This window comes from Castanea sativa, chromosome 1, assembly GCF_040712315.1.
Source record: "Castanea sativa cultivar Marrone di Chiusa Pesio chromosome 1, ASM4071231v1".
In the NCBI taxonomy this organism is placed as follows: domain Eukaryota; kingdom Viridiplantae; phylum Streptophyta; class Magnoliopsida; order Fagales; family Fagaceae; genus Castanea; species Castanea sativa.
This window is the reverse complement of record NC_134013.1, coordinates 3,359,412-3,377,720: the sequence shown is the minus strand read 5'-3', so window position 1 is coordinate 3,377,720 and position 18,309 is coordinate 3,359,412. Positions and strand designations below refer to the sequence as shown.

The window sequence follows — 18,309 nt, the reverse complement described above, 5'->3', positions numbered from 1 at the left end:
ACTTAGATCTGGAAAATGACTTACGCACTAAGTTCAAATAGACCCGAGTCAACTTGTCTTGATATGGTAGTGGGGAACAAAATTAGTTGAGAGATGCCTCCCAAGATTCATTGCATCTGCTTGATTGAAGGGTGGAAAAGATACGATCAAAGATAAGATCTTTTATTTTTCTTCTAATTTAATCATTTCTGTTCAAAGTTTTAAGTTATTGCTGCTGTGACTTTGAACTGTTATTTTTTTGCTGCTTTGACTTTGCACTGTTATTCAACCAAGAGTACTGAGCGTATTTTACGTTTCAAAGTCCTAATGAGGATTATTTGACAGGTAAATTAGACATAAAGATGGTTATGGATATTGAAGAGTGAGATTTTTTGAGCTCTCTCTCTCATTTAGGTAATGTTTGGATACTGGCGGTGCCTTGGTGTCCGCATTTTCAGTTTTTTTTTTTTTTTTAAACTGAGAATTGATGTCCTGTCCGTCAGTTTTTTTACTGTTCATGTACTGTTTATAGGACCCACTACCACTTTATTTAAAAATAAAAATAAAAATACGTTCTACAGTATTATTCACACATTTAAAAATTATTTTGCGATAGTATTTTCAGTTTTCAGTTTTCAGCTGTATTCAAATGGACCCTTAGTCTCTCTCCCCATCTCCAATCTCTTTTTAATGTAAAAATTCTTCTACTAAAGTAGTTTTTTTTTTTATAATTATTAAAGTTGAGGATTGTTATCATTTCAAAAAAAATAAAAAATAAAAAGTTGAGTATTGTTTTTTTTTAAATACAAAATAGAAATTTAATTTTATTCTAGCCTAATTTAAGTATAAATATATGTGAAACTTTGTCTTAAAGACTTGAATTCTAGCCCTCACCTCTCACTCTATAAGAACTTTGTATTTGTAAAGTGATCATCATGCTAAGGATGTGCAGTGGTGATTGTTTAATTTTTATCATTAACTAGTCGCATACCTGCATATTGTACGTGATAATTATTTTAGGATGATCTTATTAGATATTTTATTAATACTATAATTTTAGTTATTAACCATTAGTTTTTCATTAGTTTTTAAGTTAATATAAACCTTAAATATTCATTTTTTCTTACCTTTATACACACACACACGTGCGTGCACGTGTGCGCAAGCTCACTCACTCACACACACACACACACATATATAATGTGAATTTTTACACATACTTTTAAGAAAACTCGAAAAATGGGCTTTTGCCCCCCCCCCCCCTTTTTTTTTTTTTTTTAACTTTCTAGCAACATGCCCAATCTGAAACTAATTAGGGAAATACCCCTATTTTGGACAATCAAGTTATAGTGAACTGAAAAATTTTAATTTATTTTTTTTGGAACTTGAGTTTATGGAACTTGAGTTCCTTGAAAAAATTCAAGTGGAACTCGAGTACTTCACATGGAACCCGAGTTCATGGAACTTGAGTTCCAAAAAAAAAAAAAAAAATTTAAGTCCACGTTCGCTATAACTCGATATTTCAAAAATTGAGTTTTACATTTGAAAACAAGGACATTTCCCTAATTAGTTTTAGACATGTGGCATTTTGTTGGAAAGTTTGTGAGAAAGGGGTAAAAACCCATTTTGGCCAAGAAAACTCTATATATTCCATTTCTTTGGATGCATAAAATTACAGACCACTACTCTATAATGATAGTGGCTAATTAATTTTATATATATTTTTTAGTGATCTCATTTGCAACGCTTCTTACTATTATTGTATATTCATTAACTGATGATTTGCATAACAAAGATATTAAATGAGAGGTAGCATTGTTCATTATATTGTCAAAAGTAATAGTGTAAGAAAATTATATATATATATATATATATATATTATAAGTTACGTTAAATGAAAGGTCAAAATTTTTGTTTTTTTAAATTTTCAAACTTTATTTCTTATGTTATTTATACTACTATAAGAGAACATCTTTTTTTTTTTTTGGTTATAATTAATATGGTTTCCTTAGTTAGAGTTTGATTAGTTAAATTTAAATTTAGTACTATGATTGTATTTAATTATTGATTTAATTTTTTAAGTGAATTTAACGGTTTATTTTACTACATTGTAAAGTTTTTAATGTTCTCCGCACGATAATCTCTATTTTATTTTTTACTTATCCTTACAACCTCTTTGTTTTCCAATCAACGGTTACTAATTGACGCTTGTTTTTTTTTCTTTATCATCTCTCTCTCTCTCCATTGGCAACCTATTGTTATCCAAAATTTGATGATGATTCTTTGACATTAAATAAGCATTATTAGTTTTTTTATTTGTTTAATTTAGTGTTTCTAACTTGATTTATTTTGTATTTCATTTTTCCTTTGATGCATTGGGTGTGAGAATGAGTGTTTCCCTAGCATTACTTCACTTAATAAGGACAATTTTATTTATTTAATTTAGGAAAAATATTATATTTAAAATTTTTTAAAATTAAAAAGGAGAGGAAATATAAATAATTTAATGATATATATGGGGGATGTGGCTGAATTTAAATGTTGAATAAAATTATATGAGAAAAAAAAGTAAAAATAAAATATATAACAGTAAACACTAACTTATCCAAATCATTCTATGTAATATATTAATAGTATATTCTTATATACTATCTTTAATTCTTTATAATGCAATATGATAACATTTAACAATCAAAGTGATGAATAAAATAAAACTTTTAACACAAAACTAAATTTCATCTAAAATAGAATTCTAAAAAGTACAACACTTTATCAAGCTAAAATAGAGATGCAAGAAAAATAAAAGTAAAATCCACCAAAAAATTGAGGGAGAAAGAGTGTGGGAAATAACCCATTTTTTGTATGAGAAAATTATGTAAAGAATAGAAGAGTGAATGACAAATTTATACTAAGAGAATGAAAATAAAAAGAAAAAAAATAAAGAAAGATAAAAGGAAAGAGGAAGATTGATATCAAGGTAGAATGTTCAGGGCGATGAAAAGGTAAAGGAAATGAGAAAGTTTAGAGAAAGTGTAAAAGTTAAAAAAATTAGCACAATTTGATGAGCAAAATTTTCTTTTATTTGAATTTAAGTAAAATATTACATTTTTTATTTTTTAAAACAAAAAGAGAGAAAATATCAATAATTTAATGATAAGGAGGATGTGGTTGAATTTGAATATTGAATAAAATAAGATGAGACGAAAAAAAAAATTTAAATATATAACAATAAACATTAAATTATCCAAATTATGCTATGTAATGGAGTACTATCATTTTTTTTATCTACTATCTTTAATTTTTTATAATGTAATTGGATAAAATTTAACAATCAAAGAGAAAAAATAATAATAATAATAACTTAAAACACAAAACTAAATCGTATCAACCTAAATTAAAGTTCTAAAAAATACAAATTTATCAACTTAAAGCAGAGATGCAATAAAAATAAAAATCCACCAAAACATTGTGAGAGAGAGAGAGAGAGAGAGAGAGAGAGAGAGATAACCTTTTTTTTTGTGGTAAGAGATAACTATGCAAAGAATGGAAGAGAGAATGACAAATTTATAGTAAGAGAGAATGAATAAGAAGAGACCAATAAATGAAGATGAAGGGAAAGATGAATAGTGATATTAAAGTAGAGGGTAGAGGAAAGATGAAAATTTAAGGTAAGAAAGTGTAAATATTTTTTTTTAAAAGTGAATATAAAAAAAAATTATAGGAAAATTGGAAATAAAAAGGAAATATATATATAGATGTTAGAATCAGCAAAGATGAATATGTAAAGTTGATAATTTATTTATATATTTTTTTGTAAAAAAAAAAAAATACTAAAAGAATAATAATTATGTGACAAATGATGTGACAATGAGGTGATGCAACATGAGCTCAGCAGTAATAAAAAAAAGAATAATAATGATGTGGCAAATGATGTGGCAATAAGGTGATGCAACAGAAACTCAGCAATAATAAATGTTATACTACAATAGAAGTTCAGTAATTTACCTTGTCGATGTTTAGCTTTCATACTTTAACAAAAGAAGGTCCAGAGAATACAGTCTAGAGTCTAGACTGGAATAACCTTATTAATGGACTGGGCTGCTTGAACAAATGATTCATCTGGCTAGACATGGTGAGAAAATCTAAGGTAAAGCCTGCCTCCTCTGGGCTTGCAAAGGAGAGAGAAAAATTTTAAATCTTAAAAAATTCATATTCACTCCAGTGAGTTCAGATGATGATAAATAAACCTCCCTTCGGCACCTTGATGGACAAAAGGAGCATTTTGCCATTTTTGGAGAACGGATTCATATTTTGATGGACCAAGATGAAAAAAAAAAAAAAAATCTAGTTTGGCTGCTGAGTTGTGGGCTGTTAGGTATGGAATTGGTCTTTCCATTTCCCTTAATTTGCAGGCAGTAGAAATTGAGCTGGATGCTAATATTATTGTTAATCTTCTTAAAGACCATAATCTTGCTAATAATTCTAATGCTACTATTGGAATTAGTCTTTCCATTTCCCTTAATTTGCATGCAGTAGAAATTGAGCTAGATGTTAAGATTATTGTTGATTTTCTTAAAGACCCTAAACTTGCTGACAATTCAAATGCTATTATTGTGGTTGATTGCAGGGAGATTCTAACGAGAAGTCCTCAAGTTAGGATATCCCACTACTATACAAAGGCTAACAAGTGTGTTGATCCACTTGCTTAGTGGATTGTCCACTGGGCTCAGAATTATGTTTTGTTTTATGAGCCTCATTCTAATGTGTATTTTTTTTTTTTTTTTTTTGGTAAACGAAGAAAGGGGTGTTTATGGTTTTATTAAACCCCAGGGCAGGGAGCCGTGTCGGAGCCATTTTACCCCTTTTTATGCGCACGTGCCGAAGCCAAGTATACCCACCAACGAAGACTAGCGGGCAGCGGGATTCGAACCTAAGTGTGGTTGCACGAAGCGTTCGAACCTTACCCACTCAGCCAAGCCCTCGTTGGCCATTCTAATGTGTATTTGTTACTTTAAATTTGAACCATGTTGGTACGGTGTATGAACGATTGGTTCCTATTGATAGGGGTTAGTTGTCCTCTTTAATAATATTATCCTTTAAAAAAAATTACATAATTAATTAATATCATTTAGGCTTATATATTTTTTTTAGTCCTCAAAATTTAACATATTAGCAAATTTAGTCCCTAAAGTTTGTTAGTATATATTATGGTCTAGGCCAATGGACTTAGGCCCACTGTTTTATTACTTGTGCTATAAATTACTTGCCCTATGCTCCTTTTACTTGAGCTACACACATATATGCTTATATAAAAAGGTAGTCCCCTACACAATTCTTGACACAAAAATATTAAAAAATTACTCTCTCTCTCTCTCTCTCTCTCTCTCTCTCTCTTAATTAACAAAGTCTAAAGTGATTGCACAAGCTATTACTTAGAGTTTGTTAGGGACTAAGATTGATCACTTTAAATTATTTAGGGACTAAAAGCAATTATTTTAAATTTGTTAAGAATTAAAAGTGATAACTTTAAATTTCAAGAACTAAAATTGCTAAACTTTAGAGATCAACAATATGTTTTAACCAAAATTTTTATCAAATTATTGAAGTTTTAATCTATGGAAAAGGATGGAGAAGAATTATCTAACAAACGAGGAATTCTATTTTTATTTTTTGAGAATTAAGTCACATATTTTATTGACTCATGTTGTTGTAGGTACATGACTAGTTTAAAGGGAAGATGCAAGCTAATGAAAAGGTTAAATAAATTTAAAAACACACACACACACACACTCACCTATTTCACATCAAAGTGGATGCTAAATGCCAACCGAACGTATAGGACTATAGGAGAGACTCCAATTTATTGGGTAACGGGTTCACAACTATGCTTGCTTTAGGAATGAAATTTGGTAGTCACTAGACATATCATATTAAGTAGGACATGCGACTGAGTCTTTTTCTCGGTATGATAGCATTTCAACTACTTGGCTCATGGTAGGTCTTATCTTCTTCTACGCATTCTAGAGATACTTGAACCAAAGCTTCCATCTCGCCCATATCATATTTACCTTCCAACATTGGATCAATGATGTTTTCAAGTGAGGAAATATTTGCAGCCGCTTTCTTCATATTTTCTCTCACCCACGTAACCAGCCTTTTGTGCTCTGCCTCCCCACCATCATCTAAAGCATGGACGCTCCTTGACGGTTCCTTTCTGGTCACCATTTCTAGCATAACAATCCCATAACTATAAACATCCACTTTGGAGGTGATAGGTAGATTGAAAACCCACTCTGGAGCCATATAACCACAGGTTCCTCTTATCTTTGAGAAGCTTGAATTCTTAAGAACACCTCTATTTTGTAGCTTTGACTGGCCAAAATCTGCCACCTTTGGTTGATAAGTCGAGTCCAAAAGTATATTACGAGGCTTTACATCGCAATGTAAAATCCATTCTAAGCAATCCTCATGCATATAGGCTAGGCCTTTTGCAGTGCCCATGGCAATTTTGAACATTTTCTCCTAATTAAGTGTCTTAGCTGAGAGGTTTTTTGCTAAAGAACCATGCTCCATGTGCTCATACACTAAAAGCCTGTGCTTTCTCTCTGCGCAATAACCCCACATCTCTATTAAGTTCATGTGGTTAATCCTCCCAATGATGCTTACTTCTGCTAGAAATTCACCTTCTACTTGGTTGGCTTCATTGAGATGCTTGATTGCTGCAACTCGACTGTCAGACAACACCCCTTTGTAGACAATTCCACCTGCACCTCTTCCAATCTCTTCAGTAAAACCCTTTGTGGCCTTTTTTAGCTCAGCATAGGTAAAATATCTAAATCCAGTGGTAGCAAGAACATAACCTTCCTTGTCTGCACTTGAATTTTTTCGAGTTTTGATCAAGAGAAACCACACCACAAAGATACAGATGATTTCAAGTCCTCCTACTCCACAGGCAAACCAAAGCATGAATTTCACTGTCCCGTTTTCATTGTATTTACTACTTTCTAGTGTACTTTTACTCGAGCAATTTAAACTGAATTCTTCTAGAGGATTGTCGTTGGACAAGAGTTTGTTTTTTGGTAATTTCAAATAGATGTTTCCATTTAAATTTGGATAACGAGATCCATTCAGCAATAGTACCTTAGGATAACAAATTGTATAACCATGGCGAAGGGTGTATTGGAATGCTTTGCAATGACATGATTTCAAGCATATATCCTTACAATGGTCGAGGGTGTAATTGAGGAAGACCCCAAAATCATTCCCATAAAAGTCAGCATGGGACAAAAGCTGAAATTTCGACTCATTTTTGTTGCAAGAGAGATGAAATTGGGGTTCACAACCATAAGCCCAATCACTACGATTTTTCATCTTGTATCCTGGAAGGCAGGAACATTTCCGACCAGAACCAATAACATAACTGCACAAACTGTTGGCCCCACAAGCACCAGGAATGTTACAAGGTGTTTGAATGGCTTGCCATGAAACAACCCAAGTCTTTCCCTCCTCTTCCCAACTATACAATCGAATATTACCATCATAATCAAGTGTCAATCTTCTATGAAGCACTGCTCCATAGTCGAATGACATAAAAGTAAAGCCATCGGATGAACTAAAGTTCCCTAAGGAATTAAGGACAGCAATTCTACTAATGTTATACACAGGCCATGTAGAAGAACAGTAAATACTGGAAACATCAGGACTATTATAAACAATGTAAAGAAGGTAATCGTTTCCAAATAAAAACTCATAGAAACCGGAGGAAAAGTTGGTCTGGCTTCTTGAAGAGACAAGCTTTGTGTTTCCAATGAGTAGTTGTTGAGGGAGAAGGGTATCTGTAGGGAAGTGAAGCTTTCCCACAAAATAAGACCTTCATTGTTACATAGAACAAGGTTACCGGTGTTGTGGAGATATAATTGGACAAAGGAGAGTGAGACAGTGTTTGTGGTCCAAACGTACATTTAATTTATTGGCATCAGTTAAGATCAGATTGCCATTTTTGAGAAGAGTGAGCTTTGAGTGATTACCATTAATTGGCTGGTCACGGTTTGCCATCCAAACTACGGTGCGTGAGTTCCTAAACCATATGGCAAAGCAATAGGCATTATCACCCACAGAATAAAAGCCAGCAGAGAAGTCGCCATTTGGCGATGTTAGAATATCCGGTTTCTCTACTGATAAGGATGTGCCTTTACTGATAACGACCAATGCTGAAGATGAAAGTGGGAAAGAAAATGCCAAAGAGAGTAGAAGGAACAAGACTGGCTAACCAATGATTGAAAGCTCAAACTAGTGATTGACTTGGGCAAGGCAAGACCATAATTATTTATAAAAATAAGTTGACCGTGCAATTCACGGATAACATTATAATATTTTTATGTAAGATGGTTTTAAAGAATATTGTATATATATTAAAGTATAATTGTTATTGAATTTTGTTAGTAACGAGTTAATCATAAAAAGAAATAATTATAAATTGCACATACATGTCCAATATAATTATTCAGTTCAAGTAATGAGAAATATAAAAACAACTTTGGAAAAATATTGTAGAATAAAAGTTTTTGATAAGCATATTGTAGAATAAAAATTAATATAAAATGTATCTCTCTCTTTGTCATTAATTCTAAAACAAAATACGCATCTCAAGCACCCACAATCAGTCACATCTTTTACGAAAACCACAAATTTACAAAGTTTGATTTTGAAATCAAAATTACCGCAGTCACTCAATATAAAATGCATGCCTCCTTCATTGGTTGTAGCCAACTCATACAGGTTAGAATTAGACAAGATCCAACAATGTTTGAGCTAGATAGGTGTCGTTGAAATATTAAAAATAAATGAAATCATTTTTGGTATGTTGTATTTGACATGGGATGCCATGAAGGGTTATAAGTAGGTATATATAAAGGAGAGAAAATGCAAGAGGTGAAAATGGTGAATTGAAATGCAAAGAATTTTGTGTATACGTGTGAAGGAGGAAAAGTCTTGATACATTGCACCAAAAGATACAAAAAATATTTACTTTTTTACTTTTTAATTAGTAAAGTCTTGAAACATTGAATCAAATAATTTTTTTTTTAAACTTAACAATGATTAATTGGACCAATTAGGAAAACAATATGTTGTTGATAATCTATTAAGGTTATTTTCTTTGCGAAAATTGTAATTTCGTCCACCCAAAACATATTATCAAATAAAGAATTATTAGCAAAATCAAAGAATTAAATTTCTATATATGCATTGTAAGTGCACAATTGCACCTGGACCCAAAAACACACGTGGGCTCCGGTCCAATGAGCCTTAGACAATTAAATTTGTAGAGTGTGGGTTCGCAACCTAGTTTAGTGGTGCTTGAAGCTTGATGAACAGGCTAGAATGTTACAGTACTTGCAAACAATGGATAAATATGGCAAAATGAACCTCCTCGGACGTAGGCCGAGGACAATTTGTATATTATTTCTCTTTTTCCTTTTAAAAGTTACAATCCTTAGTCTTTCTCTAGTTCTTTTTTCTTTACAAAAAGGCCTCTTCTTTCTCTTCTACCCCTTTCTCTCCTTAAATACTTCCTTTCCTTCTCCTTATATCCACGTGTCACCCAAAATACCCTTCCACCACTTTCTTGAAATCTTTAAATACTAGCTAGAAGGCTGAATTCTATTGTTTAGGGGCCACTTCCCCATTAATGCGGCCAGGGAGGTAGGTGCAGGGTCTTTAATGTGGAGGCAGCAGCTTTTTTCTGAGATATTTCTCTTACACCGCCATGTCTAGAGGGTATTTGGATCCCCTCTTTAACCTACAGTCTTTCCAAAACTCTGCCTTGATCTTTTTAGTGAACCTCCAAGTAATCACGGGTCTGTCCGAGGAGAGACTCTTCCTCGGATGAATCCTCGGGCCCTCGGCTTGTAAGCCCACTCGCAGCCCTAAAAGCCTTTAGTCAAGAACGAACTAGGGCCCATTGATAAAGCCCAAGGCCCAAATACCCACTTAGGTTCTTTCACTCCCCACAATAGTCCCTCAAAACTTTATTTTTCCCTATCCGAGGAGAAAAATGGAGTTTCGATCCGACCAAAACTTCCCCCACATGTTTCGTACCTCACCACGTGTGTGGAAATCGTTTCGTTTCCCAGAAAATGCCATCTGGCGCTTCGAATTTTAAAATGCGCGCATTTATGACCGCAAGTTACACCTTGTTTCCCACGTTCAACGGTGAGATGAACATCCAACGGTTCGTATTGCCCCTTGAAAATTTGGCGGGATGAATCCAATTTCGAGGCCGCTTCTCGCACGTCATAACGCTTTGGAAATATGCGCCATCATTTATTTCTTCAGAATTTAATCATATCAAAACATCAATCATTGCCTTTTCTCTCAAGAAATCTTGGAAACTCGCATAACTACGAACTCGTAAGTTCCTACTTTTTCTTTTACTCCTTTCTCCTCGGATTCTATCCTCGGCTCCCTTCTTAACCACTTTCCTTCGTAAAACTTGCCCTTTCCTTTCTCATAGATGGGTAGGTTTAAGTGTTTAGTTGACACCGCCGCTAGGATGGAAGGTTTTAGGGCCAAATATCAGATTCCCAGCGACGTAGGCTTGAAATACTGTCCGGCGGAAGCCGTAGGTGGTTCTAGGAAGACGGGAGAGGTCATCATCCCTATGATTGCCTTTATAGAAGGTGGGATGGCCTTCCCTATGAGAAGCGTAACTAGGGAATATCTTTACAACCACCGGTTGTGCCCTGACCAGTGCGCACCCAATGTATTTAGGGTCTTAGGAAGTGTCGACGCCCTAAATGAGCAGATTTGCTTGAACCTCACTTGGCATGACGTTGTCTTCATGTACGAATGCCACAAACTTAGGAACGTAGGCTATTACATTAAATCTCGGTCTAGTGTAGTTAGGTTAATTTCTTGTTTGCCCAAGTCCAATAAAGGCATGAAGGACGACTACCTCATCGCCTCAGGCAACTGGCACGACGGCTCACACTGCCCAGTCGTATGGGGAGATCTAGGTGTGACTCCTTAAGATCTAATTTCCCAACCCCGTAATTCCATCTAAAAATCCTTAAATGCTTATTTACTTTCACAAACTGTCTAACTCGGATTTGTTATATGCGTTACTAATCTAACCACATTTGCCTTTTTGGGTGTCTTTTTCCACAGACAAACAACTCGTGTGCCCATGCCTGAGCCATTGCAATGTTGCTGACCTGAACTGCGTGCTGCGCTCAGAAGTTTTCGTGAGTGAAGACTTGCAGCTTAGAGCGGCTCACCTAATACTAGGGTATAACCCAATATCCTCGGACTTCCAGGAGATAGAGAACGCGATTATCGCGGGAGATAGGAGGCGCAAGAGAATAAACGTAGCAAGACCGAACTTTCTTGCTGACTACGACATCCCTGACGACCTCAACACCATTCTGTACACGCGTCCCATTGCGGCGATCCCTTTCTTGACGCACTCTCAAGCAACTGCTGTCCCGGAGGAGCAAGTGTCCTCTTTGCACACGTTGGACGACGAGATAGACAAGTTTCAGCTCGAGGACGTCGAAAGACCCCGAAGAAACCAGTTCGTTGTGCTTTCTGACAAGGAAGAAGAGCCCGCCGAGGCCTCCGGAGTTGTAGGGCTAGTAGTTGCCTATCCTGAAGACGATTCCGAGGAGGAAGAAATGGACGCACTTCAAGGCCTTATGACTAAGAGAGGTGAGAGAGTCGCCCAGAGAAGAGCGGGAGGGTCCCAAGTTCCTCCGTCTTTGCCACCACCCCCTCCTCTAGCCGATCCTAAACCCCTAGTCATGGAGCCCTAGAAGAAAAGGAAGGGGGAGGCCGAGGAGGCTGGTGGCGAGAAGTAGAAAAAGCCAAGACGGCAACCACAACAAGCTCAGTAGCAGAAACTGGACAAGGGCAAGGGACGTGCTCGTTCAGTTGAAAGTGGGGAGATTAGGGATATGGCCGAAGTGCGCCGAGCACCGGCTACCTGGTCTCCTGACTTGAGATTGGACGGCGCACCAATCTCTTGCCAGTCCTGCATTAGGGCATTCCAACAAGGCCACACCCACCACCTGGCCGAGGCGTTGGAACGTCCCCTTCTGCTGCCTAAGGATATGGATGCCTTGGAAAAAATGAGCCAGCCTCAGCTATTCCTTTATTTGAAAAGGGAATTGGCCCTGGTAAGTTTCACCTATGAATATTTTATTTTCATAATATCAGATTATTAGTAAGTATTTTTATGCATCTAACTCTCTGATACTTTGTCACAGGCCATTCAATAGGTCTTTGCTGCCGAGAAATTTGTGGAAGATACTTCGGAAGAAGGCCGGAATAGAACAGGAGATTTGGTAGGAGATTGAGAAGTCCCTAGGCCAGGCCCTAGCAGAAAACGAGAGACTCTTCTCTCAGTTGGCCAATTTAAAAAGAGAAAGAGATGGCGCTGAGGCCAATCTGAGAACAATGAGGACTCAAGTGGAAGGGCAGCGCAAGCTTCTTCATCAGAAGGATGATGAGCTCTCCCAAGCCCATAAGGAATGCTCAGACTTGGAGAAGGAGCTTGCGCGAATGAAGGAGGAAGCTCGCACCTTTAAGCATTCTCTGGAGGACGCAAAGCAGGCAAGTTACAAGGAAGGGGTAGTTGCAACGGAAGAACAGCTGACAGAGGCTTTCGCGGCCTTGTGCAGGGAATACTGTCAGCAGGTCTGGGGGGAAGCCCTAAATGTGGCAGGGGTTCCTTCAGCTTCCAAGCTGAGGAAGTCCGAGAATATTTGGCTTCCCCTAGACATATAGGAGATAGAAGAGGCTCCTACTGTTGCTACTTCCCCTGAGGCTACTCCTCCTGCTCTTCCTCCTGTGATCCTAGAGCTCATTCCAGATCCTACAAAACCTTCAAATCTAATAAAGAGAAGGAAGGGAGCGGGGGTGCCGAGAAGGGCCTAAGCCAAAGTGCGGAGCCTACCGTTCCTCCAACCACTACAACAGACAAAGGAAAAAAAGTCCTATCTGCCTTTGAATTGGAATTAAAAAGCACCGAGGCTTGCAGTACTTCTCAGCAAGACCGCCCTCCAAAAGCTTAGGGCCGAGCTTAGGGCTTCTTTTTCTCTGTACTTGAAATTTTCCATGTAATGATGTATATTGACAAAATTAATGAAAGACAATTTTATTTGATTTTCATCTGAGTTGTGTTTATTTCATCTTTTCATCTTTATGCTTACCATAAAAGTTCTCATTAGCACACAGCGAAAAGAAAGAATGAGATAAATAAGTCCACTTTCAGCAGTTTGAACAATTAAAATTTTAAACAACAATACACATACTTGCCTTGTGAAGTAAAGTGTGGGGTCCGAGGACCCTACCTTATCAAATTTCTGCCTGATACTTAAAGATATATAACTTAAGACTCAATTTGACCACGGGTTTGTTCGACAAAAAATCAAATATCAATCTTAACAAGGTATGTGGTCCGAGGACCTTACAAAACCAAGTTTCTATTTGACACTTAGTATTATATATCAATTTCCACAAGGTATGTGGTCCGAGGACCACGCAATACCAAGTTTCTGTTTGATACTTCAGAATAGTAACTTAAGATGTTAATTTCTCCAAAGTAGAAGGTCTGAGGACCCGGCATAACTAAGGTTCTGTTTAACAAATAATAAGATATCAATTTTCATTAGGTATGTAGTCCGAGGACCGTGCATAACCAAGTTTCTGTTTGATACTTAGTAATAGTAACTTAAGATGTTAATTTCCCCAAAGTAGAAGGTCCGAGGACCCGGCATAACTAATGTTCTATTTAACAAATAATAAGATATCAATTTCCACTAAGTATGTAGTCCGAGGACCATGCATAACCAAGTTTCTATTTGATACTTAGTAATAGTAACTTAAGATGCTAATTTCCCCAAAGTAGAAGGTCTGAGGACCCGGCATAACTAAGGTTCTGTTTAACAAATAATAAGATATCAATTTCCACTAGGTATGTAGTCCGAGGACCACGCAATACCAAGTTTCTGTTTGATATTACAAGAGTTGTAATTGATAAGTCCATATACATTTATAAGTTAAACCACAGATGACAAAAATGCCTTTTATTAATAATAATACCTTCGAAGGTTGTTTACATTCCATGGACATTGTACAACTTTTTCATCTAAATCAGCTAGTCGATATGACCCTATGCTTGCTACAGAAATAATCCGATATGGTCCTTCCTAGTTCGGTCCTAATTTTTCCCAAGCTGGGTTTCTTGCAGTACCCACGACTTTTCTCAGAACCAGATCCCTAGGCGCTAGTGGCCTGAGCTTCACATGGACATCATACCCTCGTTTAAGCTTCTGCTGATAATAAGCCATTTGGACCATAGTTATCTCTCGCCGTTCCTCCACTAGATCTAGGCTCTTCTCTAGGAGGCCGTTGTTATTTTCTGGGCGAAAAGTACTCGTCCTTAGTGTGGGGAAACCAGACTCTAAAGGGATCACTGCCTCGGCCCCATAAGTTATAGAGAATGGTGTTTCTCTTGTGGATCTACGCGGCGTAGTTCGATATGTCCATAGGACATGCAGTAGTTCTTCCACCCATCTGCCTTTCGCATCGTCCAGCCTTTTCCTGAGTCCACTAACTATAACCTTGTTTACGGCATCGGCTTGCCCATTTCCCTGAGGATAAGCTAGAGTGGAGTATCTATTTATGATGCCCATGTCACTACAATATTTCCTAAAAGCTCTACTGTCAAATTGAACCCCATTGTACGAAATGAGTGTATGTGGTACCCCAAATCTAGTGACGATGTTTTTCCAGATGAATTTCTTGGAATCGACGTCCCTAATATTTGCCAAGGGCTCAGCCTCTACCCATTTGGTGAAGTAGTCGGTCCCCACAAGCAACCACCTTTTGTTTCCTACAGCTCTCGGAAATGGTCCTACTATGTCCAATCCCCATTGAGCGAAAGGCCACGGACTGGAGAGAGGGTTAAGGGCTCCTCCAGGCTGATGGATGTTAGGAGCGAACCTCTGGCATTGATCACACTTTCTTGCATAATCCTGAGCTTCCCTCTGCATATTGGGCCACCAATACCCTTGACTCAGGGCCCTATGGGCTAGGGACCTTCCTCCAGTGTGGCTTCCACAAATCCCCTCATACAGTTCTTCCAAAAGTGCCTCCGTTGACTCGGGGTGCACGCATAACAAATATGGTCCGGAGAATGATCATTTATACAGCTTCTGATCCTCGGACAACCAAAAACGCGTTGCCTTTCGACGGATCTTGTCTGCTTCAGACTTGTCGTCGGGTAGAATGTCATTTTTTAGGAAAGATACCATAGGGTCAATCCAACTAGGTCCAGGCCTTATTAAGTGGATCCGAGCTGTAGAAACAGAAGTAAGAGCTGGCTCTAGCAAATCTTCAACAAGGATAGTCCTAGGAAAACTCTGAACCGAGGATGTCGCTAAGGTAGCCAAGGAGTCTGCATGTGTATTTCTACTTCTAGAAACGTGAGATAGGATAAAGGAATCGAAACTAGATTGTAAACGTTTGACCTGGGCCAAGTATTCTTGCATTCTTGGGTCCCTAGCCTCCATGGTCCCCGTTACCTGGCCGACCACTAATTGAGAATCCGAGCGCATATGAACTCCCTTTCCGCCCATCTTATATACCATGTTCATACCGACCAGGACTGCTTCGTACTCGGCCTCATTATTGGTAGCCGAGAACGCCAATCTCAAAGATTTTTCAAAGATAATTCCCTCGGGGGATACCAAGACAAGTCCGATACCAGACCCTTTCTGGTTAATGGCCCCATCAACATACACCTCCCAAGTCGGGGGTCCTATGCCCGTGATCACGCCCACCGATTTTTCATCCATGTGTGATTCCGTTACAGCTTCTTTCAACAATGGTTCCGCGAACTCCGCCATCAAATCCGCAAGAACCTGGCCCTTTATTGAGGTGTGCGGCATGTATTTGATGTCAAAAGCTCCTAAAATAGTTCCCCATTTAGCCACCCTTCTAGAGTAGTCAGCACTACGCAAAACTGACTTGAGAGGCAGTTGGGTCAGAACTACAACGATGTGGGATTGGAGATAATGAGGAAGCCTCCGCGTGGCATGAACTATGGCTAAGAGTGCTTTCTCCAATAGTAAGTAACACACCTCGGCGTCATTCAGAGTTTTACTGACGTAGTAGACCGGTCTTTGCACCCCACCGTCGTCCCTTATGAGGACCAGGATGACCGCATGGACGGCCACTGCCAGATACGCAAACAGGACCTCATCCACTTCAGGCTGAGACATAATGGGTGGTTAGGAAAGATATTCCTTAAGTTGTTGGAAGCCTACAACGCACTCCTCGGACCATTGGAACCCCCTCCACTTATTCAAAAGTTGGAAGAAAGGCTTGCATTGATCAGCTGACCGAGAGATGAACCTGCTAAGAGCAGCGATCATTCCGGTCAATTTTTGAACTTCTTTCGGATCCCGAGGTGGCTGTAGGGTTTGAATAGCTCTGACTTGCGCTGGATTCACTTCTATCCCTCTATGAGTAACCATATAACCCAAGAACTTCCCGGAACTCACACCAAATGAACACTTTGAGGCATTAAAACGCAACTTGTACTTTCTAAGTACCTGAAAAGTGTTGTCCAAATCTTTCACGTGTGCAGATATCGTCCTACTCTTCACTACCATGTCATCCACGTATATCTCAATGGTCTTTCCAAGCTGCAACTCAAACATTCTAGTCATCATCCTCTGGTAAGTAGCCCCAGCATTCTTCAATTCGAACGACATCACTTTATAGTGATAATTCCCTGTCAGAGTAATAAAGGCAGTTTTCTCCTGATCTTCTACCGCCAGTGGAATTTGGTGATAACCCTGGAAGGCGTCCAAAAAACTCATTCGAGGATGTCCGACGGTGGCGTCCACTAGTTGGTTGATGCGTGGCATCGGGAATGAGTCCTTTGGGCAGGCTTTGTTTAAATCTGTGAAGTCCACACATACCCACCATTTTCCATTTTTCTTTTTGACCACAATCGTGTGCGCCAGCCACTCCGGATTGAAAACTTCGTTGATAGCCCCAGCCCTCTTGAGCTTGAGCACCTCTTCCTTAACGGCTTCGGAATGCTCCATGGAAGAACGCCGAGGGGGCTGCCTTCTAGGAGGAATAGCGGGATTGACGTTCAAATGATGACAAATAAAGCTTGGGTCCACCCCCGGAGCCTCATAGGGGTCCCAGGCAAAAACATCGACGTTGTTCTTTAGAAACTCTACCAATTCCATCTTCTCTTGGTGTGGCAAACATACCCCAACCTGAAAGAACCTTTCAGGATCATCCGATATTAGAAACTTCTCCAGGTCTTCGCATATGGCTTCCTCTGCTGCCACCACATCGGGCGCATCCAGAGTCATTAATTGCTATGAGTCTTTCACAGCTGAGAGCGAGGATTGTGCTTCGGTCTGATGCAGCACTGCGGCCGATATGCATTGCCTGTCCACCAGTTGGTTGCCGAGAATCTCTTCAATGTACTCCCCTAAAGGGAATTTAACCTTGACATGCAAGGTGGAGGAAACAGCCCCCAAAGCGTGCAGCCAGGGCCGGGCAAGGATGGCTGTGTATGGGGAATATGCATCAACCACAATAAAATCTACCTCGACCGACTTCGAGCCAGATTGCACAGGTAACCAGATCTGTCCCTTTGGTATAACAGCCTTCCCCTCAAAACTTATCAACGGCGAGTCGTAAGTGGTGAGGTCCTCCAACTTCAACTTCAGCCCTTTAAATAAGTTAAGGTACATGATATCCGCGCCGCTGCCTTGATCAATCATTACCCTTCTTACATCATAATTCCCTATCCTAAGAGTAACTACTAGGGTGTCGTCATGGGGTTGGATGGTCCCAACCTTATCTTCCTCTGAAAATCCCAAGACGGGCACATTCAGCTTCAATCTCTTTGGCTTGGAGCCCCCCTCCTCGGCTTGGGAGTGCGAAACTGCCATCACCCTAGTGGGACATGAGCCAGTTCTGCCAGGCGCAACGAAGATAACGTTGATCGTTCCCAAAGGAGGGTGAGATGAGTTATTCCTCTAATTATTCGAGCCAGACTGACTGCCCTGCCTGCTAGGTTGGTACAGGTGCTGCTTTAACTTTCCTTCGCTGACCAGCTGCTCCAAGTGGTTCTAGAGGGTCCGACAATTCTCGATAGTATGACCCACGTCTTGATGGTACTGACAAAAGAGATTCTGATTCATCTTGGCAGAATCCTCCGCCATCTTACTGGGCCATCTGAAGTAGGGTTCCTTACGGACTTTCTCCAGTAGCTGGTGCACTGGTTCTCGGAATACA

At 38.7% G+C, this 18,309-nt stretch overlaps 1 pseudogene; it reads right to left on the bottom strand.

Annotated features, from left to right (window-relative positions):
- Positions 1-5,909: 5,909 nt before the first annotated feature.
- On the bottom strand, positions 5,910-17,375 carry LOC142621914 (putative receptor protein kinase ZmPK1; annotated as a pseudogene).
- Between the last annotated feature and the right edge of the window lie 934 nt (positions 17,376-18,309).